Below are 10767 nucleotides of genomic sequence, written 5' to 3'. Positions count from 1 at the left end.
ACATTTTATACATGTAATAGTTCTTTTTCACATAATTGTTCCGTCAAGAAAAGAAAAACCATTTGCACATTAAACAAGGAGCTGCGTACAATAAACGCTTGATGCCCCCGGTGGAATCCTTGTCGAAGCAAAGCAACCTCAGTCCAAAACGAGGTCAAGATCGAGGTCAAGGTCAAACTGAGGTCAGGTGATGTTTGAAGATGAGGAATGGTCACAGGTTACATCTGCATTAGTTTCAAGTCATTCTAGTTAGGGTACTGGTGCTAGACGAAACTGTCTAATCTGGTTAACCTCGTACGGACGGACGGACGAACGAACGGACGGACGGACAGGACAATCACTATATGTCTCCCGCATCAGTAGATGTCGGGGGCATAAAAACCTGCACCTTTACTTAATATGAATTTTAAAGTATTACACATATTTTATGTAAGTGTACATAGATTTACCCCACCCACTAAGCTGTTTACTTAGCCCTTGATTGCTGGATTAACAGATAATAATTTAATTAAAAGTTGTCATGTCAAATACTTATGATATAGTTTATGAAATTCTTAACATTATAAAGCATAAAACTTGTAAAATATAATCAAGTAATTAAAAGTGGTAGAATTACTAAAAGAATGTATGTATAACAACATTTTTTTCCTGATCATTTTGCATGCAAAATCCATCATATTTTGTAAAAATTTATCTCAATTTAGTTAAAGATGAAATATACTATGTTTTAATCTATTCTGCAACAGAAACTAGTCTAAGACTAGGACGATGCCTTTAAATTTGAAACATATTGTCCAGTCAATATGTATAATATGAATTTTAATTTTCGGCGGCCATATTGGCGGCCATCTTGAATTTGAGCACTTTGCCCAGCACTTGCATTCTGACATCAACTGGTTTTGGAAACTTAAGACTCTTACAAACATTTTGATATATAGTTTGCGATGTGCACATTCGTAGACCACCTACCCCCCCACCCCCATGTAAGTGAACTCGTTTGCGACAGTAGTTAGTATGTTGGCCTATTACCTAGAAGATGTTGTAAGACATTATAATTTGTAAACAATGTCCCAGGGCTGGGGACGTTTTTTACTCTGATACAATTACTTGTTATCTCAAAACATATATTTTTACTCAATGTGATCATCACGATGATGTTTTCCTTAATAATTCTAGTTTGACTTATTTACTGCCACCACCGTTTGAGTACAAACTTATCTGAAAATTTTGCTTTGAACGGTACTCGGGGTCACGGATAACAAAAATAGACAAATGACTCGGGTACACTAATTGTCGGTATACTTTATTATACAAAAAAAGGCCATTGGGTAACTAATGTAACTAAGAATAAAAAAATAATGTCATATTTTTAATAAAAAATATATTTTATTTTTAGTTTGATCATCAAAAACTCGTTTCGGGTTTATAAATTTATACATAAGAACTGGCTTTGAATTGTACATATTTTGGGTCACTGTTCCTTTGAAAGGAGTCTAATATTAAAATTACTGTACTGCGAGTACAAAGTAGTAACGTCATGACAGTGTTGATAGCATAGGAAGGTACTTGAATTGCAGCCGTCTTTTCATTATAAGTATATCTTTGTAGGATTAAATTATGCGTCTCCGTATTTCTTGCATGAAACTTAACTTTTCCTTAAGTTGCAATGATAAATCATAATCACGAAACACTTGTAGTCAATGCAACCTAAAACTGTCTTTTATTGTGTTGCGTCATAGGGTAACAATTTCTTGTTACAGTAGATAAAAAAACAGAAAGACAAACCAGCAACTATTAACAATACCACAACAAGCTGCGAATCATTAGGAGTTATCAGTAAACATTCAATCGAATTAAATATTTTCCCCGTAACATTAAATTGCCTGGATCATATATATTTGGTAAATTATATATTTATCGTCTGTGTGCATTTTCATTGAGATAAAGCGACCCTAATATCCTCTATACACTCTTTTACTGAAAATTTTTACGCCACTTGTTTCGTGGCTGTAATTAATCCAGAAAGAATCACATCTCTAATGGTTGCCCCATATCTGGTATTCAAAATCTTATTTAATGTTGTATTCCTGAATTAATATATTGCCCCGATCTCGCAGTTATGATCATAAATTGATTGTTGGGAGTATCCTCGTGGATGTCATGTGCCATGAGAAAACCAACATAGTGGGTTTGCAACCAGCATGGATCCAGACCATACTGCGCATCCGCGCAGTCTGGTCAGGACGAATGCTGTTCGCTAACAGTTTCTCCCATTCCTATAGGCTTTAAAAGCGAGCAGCATGGATCCTGACCAGACTGCGCGGAAGTGCAGGCTGGTCTTGATCCATGCTGGTCCAAACCCACTATGTTGGTTTTCTCATGGCGCGGCTCATATATGTTTTAGATATGGTTTCTAAAGTTTTAGCCACTGAAACATGAGAAATCGATTCTTGTTATCTCTTATCTCAGTAAAATTAAAGTACCACTGGCTCTTTTAACAACTCACCTTTATATAAAGAGTAGGAGCCAGTGTTTAAGGCCTGTGATTATACGGTAAACAATATCGATTTGCGACATTTATTTGAATATGATAATCTTTTGAACAGAAAAAATAAATCGACGAAATGTGTTTACAGTCCGTGATATGGAAAATTGGATATCAGAATTTTCATATGTGTATGTTCAATTTTTAGACTCCAAATGTTCGTAAATATGTGCCCTGGGCAATTACTGAAAGGCGGTTCTTTGTTATTCATCATGAAATTGGATTACATATAAAATAAGCAAGAATGAGACAGATCAAAATCAAGAACATCCTACAAGTTTTAATCTTTAACATTTTCTTTTTTCTTTTTACGCGAAAATCATAACAATTGTTGGGGGAACTCAAATTTATTTAAAAAATACGTGTTTGACTTAAAGATGAACATAGTTGCAAAGTAAGTCCATCTATTAAAATGCACATACAATTTTCGATTTATTTATTTATTTATTTATTTTTTTTTTTTTTTGGTAAATTACTATTTTTGAAAATACTTTTTGCTATTATATCAATACATTATATTCTGTTGTACCTATTACAACAGACATATCTTAAACTTCGTTTCAGTTTGAAAAAAAATTATCTGCTAGGTAAGTATTATTTCTGGAATGTTTAATATGAAACACGTTCGTTTTTGCTCATTTGTCTAAGTAAACTGATGCAGCCTAGATGCTCTTGTGACGTCATTTCTGTGTCAGAACAAATTGACTACCCTAGATAAAACAGTCAGAGGTTTGATTGACAGTTACTTTTTAGGAGCTTGAAATTAGGTATTCAAAGAGTTGAAGTGATTGTCATCTGCGAAAGTTATATCATTTTATTTGTAGTTAGTGATGTTTTACATTAAAGACATGATAACATTGGCGTTACTTTAGTTACAAAATAACCTCTAAACGTCATTCTATTTCTCAAGTACAGTTGCTAATGGACATACAGCCTAAACAAGAGGAGCACAACTTAGAGTCGAAGAGTTATATTTTCTTTAATATTAATGTGTAATCATGTAATTTATAATTTTGAATCTCTGTATCTCTGTTAGATATTTCACCTGGTGAATCATTGTAATCAAATAATTAAAATTCATTTGAATAAATGGTTCTAATCTCGTCTAAAACATCAAAAGGCACACTTCTATATGCTTCTTTAAAAGCCTGTTTTTTAGCCAACCTCTTTCACCGGAAGTCGTTTTTAATCTTGTTTCTTCTAGAAACGCAATAAACTCTTCTTTAGCTATAGTGTTTGCCTCATTATCTGTGAGCGGAAAACCATTTACAACAATAATTCCCCTTATTTGAAGCTTCCTCCATATTCTCTGCAATGCTTCAGGCCACGTAATACATCTAATTATGCCCCACTTCCATGAAAATGGACCGGAAGTTGAATCATTAATAGCGTCGTCCGCGTGTAAGGAATTTAATTCATGCTCAAATACTTCCAAAGTTTGCGTTTGGTTAAATTTATATATAATGTGGAAAGTATCGGCTTTAAATGTCTCCATTTTTGCAACAAATGTTCAGTTTACTGCACATGACTGACAGGCGTCAAATTTGGCTAGTGGCAGTCAAGGGTATGTTTTAGTTTGTACATATGCACAATATTTCTCAAAAAATGTTCAAATGTGAGGTCTGCACCACAAGTATTTGTTACCGTCCCTTCAGCACGTGCGCTGACTGTGCTTTTAAATAATTGCCATAATGAAGGGTTTGGTCCAACAATTTTGTCCACAAATGCGGAAAATAACAGACTGAATGGATTTCGAACAAATAAAAATCTAAAGGACTTTGAGCATTTACTGTCTTTTCAATCTTTTGGTCAAGTATATTAAAATGCAGCTTACTGGCTGGCGCTTGTAAAATAGGGACTTCAAATGGATGTGTAGTAAATCTTCCTTAATTGTTATTGTCTAACATTTTAAAGACACGGGTCCAGAAAGTGGAAGCTTATTTGCATAAAGGGCAATACAGGGCTTTATGTTTCACGTCGTAGCTTACACGAACTGTTCGATGAAATTGCCTTTTATCAATATTTGTACATTTATTTCTCAGAAATGCCGCTCTTTTGTACCCTTCAGTAGAATATATATTTATATTGGGTGGCTTTTCTGACACATCATCCGTGAATGTCTGTAAAAATAGAAAACATACGTTTGTTAAACCATTGTTAAACTGCTAGTATCAGAACACAGTGTATTGAGTTGGTACATATTTCTCTCACACTAAAGGAAGCAGCTACTTCAGAAAGCTGTTCAAAACTAACGTATACTTTGTCTCTAGCTAAAATATTCCAAAAATGTATGGCCAAATGAGATAGAAAGATTGCGAAAAACAATCATATACTTCACATTGCAGGAAAAGGTGACGATATTTTTGAACAGCCTTCTTATTTGTAAACGATGCAGTCGTTTATATGCAAGTTTTATTTTTAATTTGCTAGATGGAGTTAGTTCAGTTAGAAAACAAGACTGGGTGACACAATCAAGTGAAAATGTAAAGAAAATAGAGGGCTCATCACAAGAAACATAAGAAACTTCAACTATGTAGCAAGACACACGAGCAACTACAGAAATAGATGCATACTTTTCTTTGGATGGAGTGGTGTAGAGGTAGTGGTGGTAGTCATGAGTGTGTAAATGAACACTAAAACAATATCAAAAATCTAAAACTATTTTGGGGGTGTGATGGGATACGACTATTGACGGGATACTAGAAGACAATATCACAAAGCACAAGCAAATGGAAGTTAATTAAATAAAATTAGGTTCGAGGGGGAGGAAGTGGGGGGGAGGGGGTTTAGAGGGTTGATTGGGGACCAACGTTGCCGGAACATGAAGACACCATATTAGGAAATCAAATGCTAAAAAGTTATTGGTTAGGTGTGTATGTTTTTGTATGGTTGAGGGTAGGATGGTGTCAATATTAGCGGATGAAATATCAAGAAAAAAGAAGATTTGTTTTTAGGGAATAGGCTTGGAGTCACGAGTGGAGTAAGACGGACGAACAAACAGATAGAAGAACAGCATAACTCAATTATCCGACAACTTCATGTTACTGCTGGAAATAACAAAATGTAAAAACAAATTTTAAAGACAATAGAAATGGAAGCTTGAAATCTTGAACGTATAAAAATTGTTAATCATAGAAGGGGACATTATTTCAATAAAATAATAGCAAGAGTTGGGGAACTACATTATTCTTATGGGATTGTCATGACAAAATTAAAAGTAAAGCAAGAGTTATTGAATTTATGTCATTATGTTGATACTACAATGACAAAGAAGTGCCTGAAGTTTTATCTAGGTGTAATATGTACTTATTCAGAAACTAATTTGCTGACAATCGCATAATATTGTTGGAAATAATGCGTAGTTACTCTACAAGAACGGGTGTAATTGCATCGAAATGTCAGAAAGAGTTAAATAACCTATGACATTCAGCTGGAATTGTCGTAGGAAAGGCATGTATAATGCTGATCGTGATGAGTAAAACATGATAAACGAGTTTGCTGCGAATCGTTAACAAGGTGTCTACATACGACGACAAAGCATGGCTATCTGAATAAACACATTTCAAGGCAATTAATACATATTTGTACTCACAAGGCAATGCTGTTTATAAAGTCAAAGTTTTTTTTTTGTATCTACACATCTGTACATTTTCAGAAACAACCTGTTTATATCGTATCCTTTTAATTACCTTTCCCATAGAAATCTTATGCTTCCTTTCCACGAATCCTCCATCTTGGTCAGTCAACAGTTTAGTGTTATTGCATCCTGTTGAATTATTACCGCATTCGATATCTATTTCGTACTCTCTGTGAATTGTATACACACGGGTGGTAAACGCGCAATCCAATTCCCGCTGGAAATACGCTTAAAGTGGGTTGCGCAACGTCCGGTGCTGGTGTTGCGCGAAAAACAAAAGACGAAATTGAGGTATGTGAAGTTATGATTTTGCTTAGTATGGGACAAGAATAAATTTTCTCGAAAAAAGCAAAATGCTATTCGACACAAATATGATAATTCATCATATGTGTAAAATATCTGGTTTGTAATTTATGATTCGGCTCTATTGTCACAAAAACTCAGGCGACACGAAGCGTGAATAAAGTATGAAATCAACAAAAATGGAAGTTCCTGACCCCATATACCTAATCTGAGGATATCTGATGCTTTTTATGATACCTCAACTGTTATAAAGTAACGAATATCAAAATTATTTGCTTCTAATCCTGCTTACGGGGACATAATTGACAAAAAATCATCGGGAATGGGGTTGCTCACCGGGAATGGAGTTGCTCGTATACATCATTATGTATATAATGTATACGCGCAACTCCATTCCTGTGGCGCATCCCCATTCCCGATTATTTTTTGCCAATCTGTCCCCCAAAAGCAACATTTCATTCAAATGTATGTAATATTCATGACTGTTTTACACGTGTTTGATCATTAGAAGCGTCACATTTCCAGAAGGAATGCACAAGAGTTAGAACATTTGCATTTTTCATGATTCCATGCTTTTTTGACAGTTCGAGCCAGCTGAGTTTTCGTGATAACAGAGCTGATTCTTAAATTAATAAGTTGGTATTTCACACACATGATCTTTATTCATTTTTGTGTCGAATAGCATTTTGCTTTTTTTTCGAAAACACTCGTAAATGTGTCATTATTTACAAAAACAAAAACCCACCTCCCTCGATTTTGTATATATTGATGCGCAACACCAGCACCAGAAGTCGCGCATCCCATTTTTAGCGTATTCCCAGTGGGAATTGGATTGTGCGTTTACCACCCAAGATACGTTATTGCCGGTTGTTCATTCCGTGGCAGCCTACGTTTAACCCCGACGAGATATGAAAAATCAAAATCAAACATTCTCTTTAAATAAACTGTTTAACAACAGATTATTTCTCTATCTCAGATGATGCTCTTAAACTAGATAATAAATGACAAAATTGTTTACAGTTGAACTGTAATGTGAAGATTTATTTATTTATTTCTCTGTTTACCTACTTAGTAGGTGATTGATTAATTGATTAATTGATTGATTGATTAATTAATTTAACAATTCTTACACATGAAAAGGTTTTGCTTATGGCCGAACAACTGGCACCAGAGCAGAAAAAAAATGCCTCTGTACATGTTATATCCTACCAATAGGTATTCTATAAGAACTATGGAAATGAACGGGAAAATATACTAACCCATTTCAATCGCACATTTCATAACTAAAACACACAGTTCGGTCAATGTGTACTATGGATATTAAACACGCGACAATTTATCTTCCATTGTGTACCGGTCACATTTCGTCAATACTTTTTTATCTGAGAAAAACAACGCGTAATTTATAGTTTTTCAACGTTAAACAAAAAACACTTGCTTGAACTTCCCTGGTGAATTCCGGTCTAGATTACAAAACCATTTTTATTGGCTGATGTGAAAATGTGTGTCAGTCGTTATTTTACTACACGTGTACGCTAAAATGTGTATATACAGCATAAATGTGCAAAATGAATTAAAGAAACAGAACAGATGTATGATTTCAAATTCAAAATCATATACAAGATGAATTTCATTCATCATTTCGAGTTATGTTGTTTAATTGAGAATAATTTACATTCTGTTTTTGTTTGTTTACATTTCGCCTAACATGTGCACACTGTTGTGACCTTTAGACCGGATTTTCATTAGGGGAGTTCACGCAAGTGTTTTTCTGTAACGTTGAAGAAAACATAAAATATGTGGAGCATCTCTGCAATATGGAATATTGAGACAATGTGACTGGTGCACGATGGAAGGTATATTATCGCTTGTTCAATATACTAGGTACGATTGAAATTGGTAGAGCATAAAACTTAATCTGCCAGGAGTTGTAGGTTTGAATCCTGAACAGCCTTGTCTGGATCAATGTTGGTCGCAACCCACTATGTTGGTTTCTAATGGCACGGCTCATATAAAGGTTGCCTGAGTTAACACAATGGTATAACAAGCTGACTTGTATAATCATTATGCTTTGTAATCATAGTGTCTTTAGATGGCATATGAAACTGTTTTGACATTCCTTTATATTACTGAATATTATAATAAATCGATGACAGAATTTCAGCCCTTGCATAAAGTAAACCAAAGTGTCCGGCCCATTTAAGCTCAGCATTTTCATGCAGAACCACTGTCTGAATGGATTACAAAATGTTCAAAAAATGAAAATATTAGGCCTACATTTTTACAGACAATATATAGGAATATAGTTCATTCTAACATGATTCAATTTATTTGCCATTACACAAAGAGAAAGGCCAAGCTCTGCACAGTCTACGATAACAAATGGTTAACGCGCGGACCTGTTTGTATAATACAATGAGCATGATGACGTCCGGTTAATTACTACTCGGGTTCTTACTTTACCACAGCATATCTTTAATCGAAATGTTTCAATGTCCGTATAAGAATAAATACAATCAGGATCTTCTTGTGGTGTATCATTAAATTTACCACGGTTTAGATACTAAGGTACTCGCGGTTCGATTCCTGTGCATCTTTACTCTGCAACGTGATTAATCAGGCGTCAAGTCACTCGAATGCCTTACTTATTAGTTCTATAACTCATAAATCAAATATGCTTAGGACATTTCCAAATAATGTAACGATCTTAAATGTAGGAAATAGTCGAAAAATCTTGTACAATCTATATGGCATTTATCTGGCTAATTCCAAGAGTTATTGCTTCAAATATAGTCTAAGGACACAGGGCACATTTTTTTTTATGCAACCTCGCCAGGCATATGTATGTTTTTGACAACACAGATAATGACGCCACTAAACCTTCAGCTATTTCCGGAAGACTTAGTAAAGGAAATGAAATTAGACATGCAAAACTTGAAAACGAAAGTCGCCTTTAGACTGGTCGATAGTCAGGGTCACGCGCAGGGGTCATCCCGTAAAAATGTATGCGTCAATTTCTTGTATTCTTTTCCTTTTCCTGTCCATTTTTAGCATTTTCTAACGATTCAAAAATACATGGGCTTAAGCACGACATGATACCTTTTCATCTACGGAAACATATTTGAACGCGGAATAAATACAAATCTGACAGGGGTCCGTAACGGAGTAAGAGTACATAGAGATTTTTGGAAGTTCCTCAAATCGTTCAAAAGGTCCTTTTTGGTGTTGTCTGAAAGTGTCAGTATATACATCGGGTGTTTCATATTTGACAGTTTCAGACCTAGACATTTCAGAAATATTGTCAACATGAATTCTGTGCAATAAATGTTAATTCTATAAAAGCGTGAAAGAGCAATCAGACGCTAATACGCTTCATCATGTTACAGGAGGGGAAAGGATATGCAATGCGTCCCAAAATAATCATGTAATAAATTACATGTACACTCTATCTCGATGTTTTAATTGTGACATAAGATTATCGTGCAGGAACTGAATCAGCCAGTTATCTAGGCAGTGATTATGACAGAAGAATATCATGTAATAACTTACATGTTCCTTTTATCTGGATATTTCCAAGAAGTGTCACAGCTACAATTGCTACAAGTATTACTCCAGGAGAATATCGTCTCAACTTCATTATAAAATAGCGTGCACTTTATTTGAATATCAGCCCTTGTTGATTCATTATCAAACGGAGTTAAAACCTCTAATTTCTACTACAGTCCGGTCATCGAACTGAAATTTATAAGACACTACTATCTAGTTAACGAAAAGAAAAATAACACATTGTTCTTTGCTATTGTCATTAAAGAACTATCAAAATTGTATCCATATTTCTTAACACCACGAATTTATTTTTTTTATTATTATACCGTACAAAATTACCCAATGCAAGTTTCCCATTAGTTTACTTAAATCGTATATCATATTTCCTAGTGATTTAATATATCTCATGCACAAAATCGTTGTTTTCGTTTCTATGCATATGATATGATCCGTAGTCTAATATCACATGCGCAGCAGCGCTATTTGATTTTCTGCGCAAGTGATAATGATACTTTGGAATTGATTTAATGAGAGCAATGACCAATTTTGACGAGCCGCTTATGGATATTATAGCATTTTACCGCTTGTGTTCATGCCTGTGTGAACCCTGCCAATTTTCCTTTTTTTTCCGTGCCCAAAAATTCGAAAACAACTTTATATCAACGTTTGTATCGAAATTATAATCTTCGGGTGAGATATCGTGTAGCTGAGAAAATAAGTGCTCACGCTTATAAAT

At 34.6% G+C, this 10767-nt stretch overlaps 1 long non-coding RNA gene across 2 annotated transcripts; it reads right to left on the bottom strand.

The window, feature by feature from the left end:
- Nucleotides 1-1284: 1284 nt before the first annotated feature.
- Nucleotides 1285-10340, bottom strand: LOC123565659 (uncharacterized). 2 transcript variants are annotated; one of them, XR_006689170.2, is made up of 3 exons: nt 10035-10340; nt 6235-6352; nt 1285-4665 (listed from the first exon to the last, which is right to left on the bottom strand). It is a non-coding gene; the product is annotated as an uncharacterized LOC123565659 (long non-coding RNA). The 2 variants fall into 2 exon arrangements; XR_006689169.2 differs by lacking the exon at nt 10035-10340 and having other exon boundaries at nt 6235-6831.
- Between the last annotated feature and the right edge of the window lie 427 nt (nt 10341-10767).

This window comes from Mercenaria mercenaria, chromosome 8 (assembly GCF_021730395.1).
Source record: "Mercenaria mercenaria strain notata chromosome 8, MADL_Memer_1, whole genome shotgun sequence".
In the NCBI taxonomy this organism is placed as follows: domain Eukaryota; kingdom Metazoa; phylum Mollusca; class Bivalvia; order Venerida; family Veneridae; genus Mercenaria; species Mercenaria mercenaria.
The sequence above is the reverse complement of the archived record's forward strand: the minus strand, read 5'-3'. Positions and strand labels throughout refer to the sequence as shown.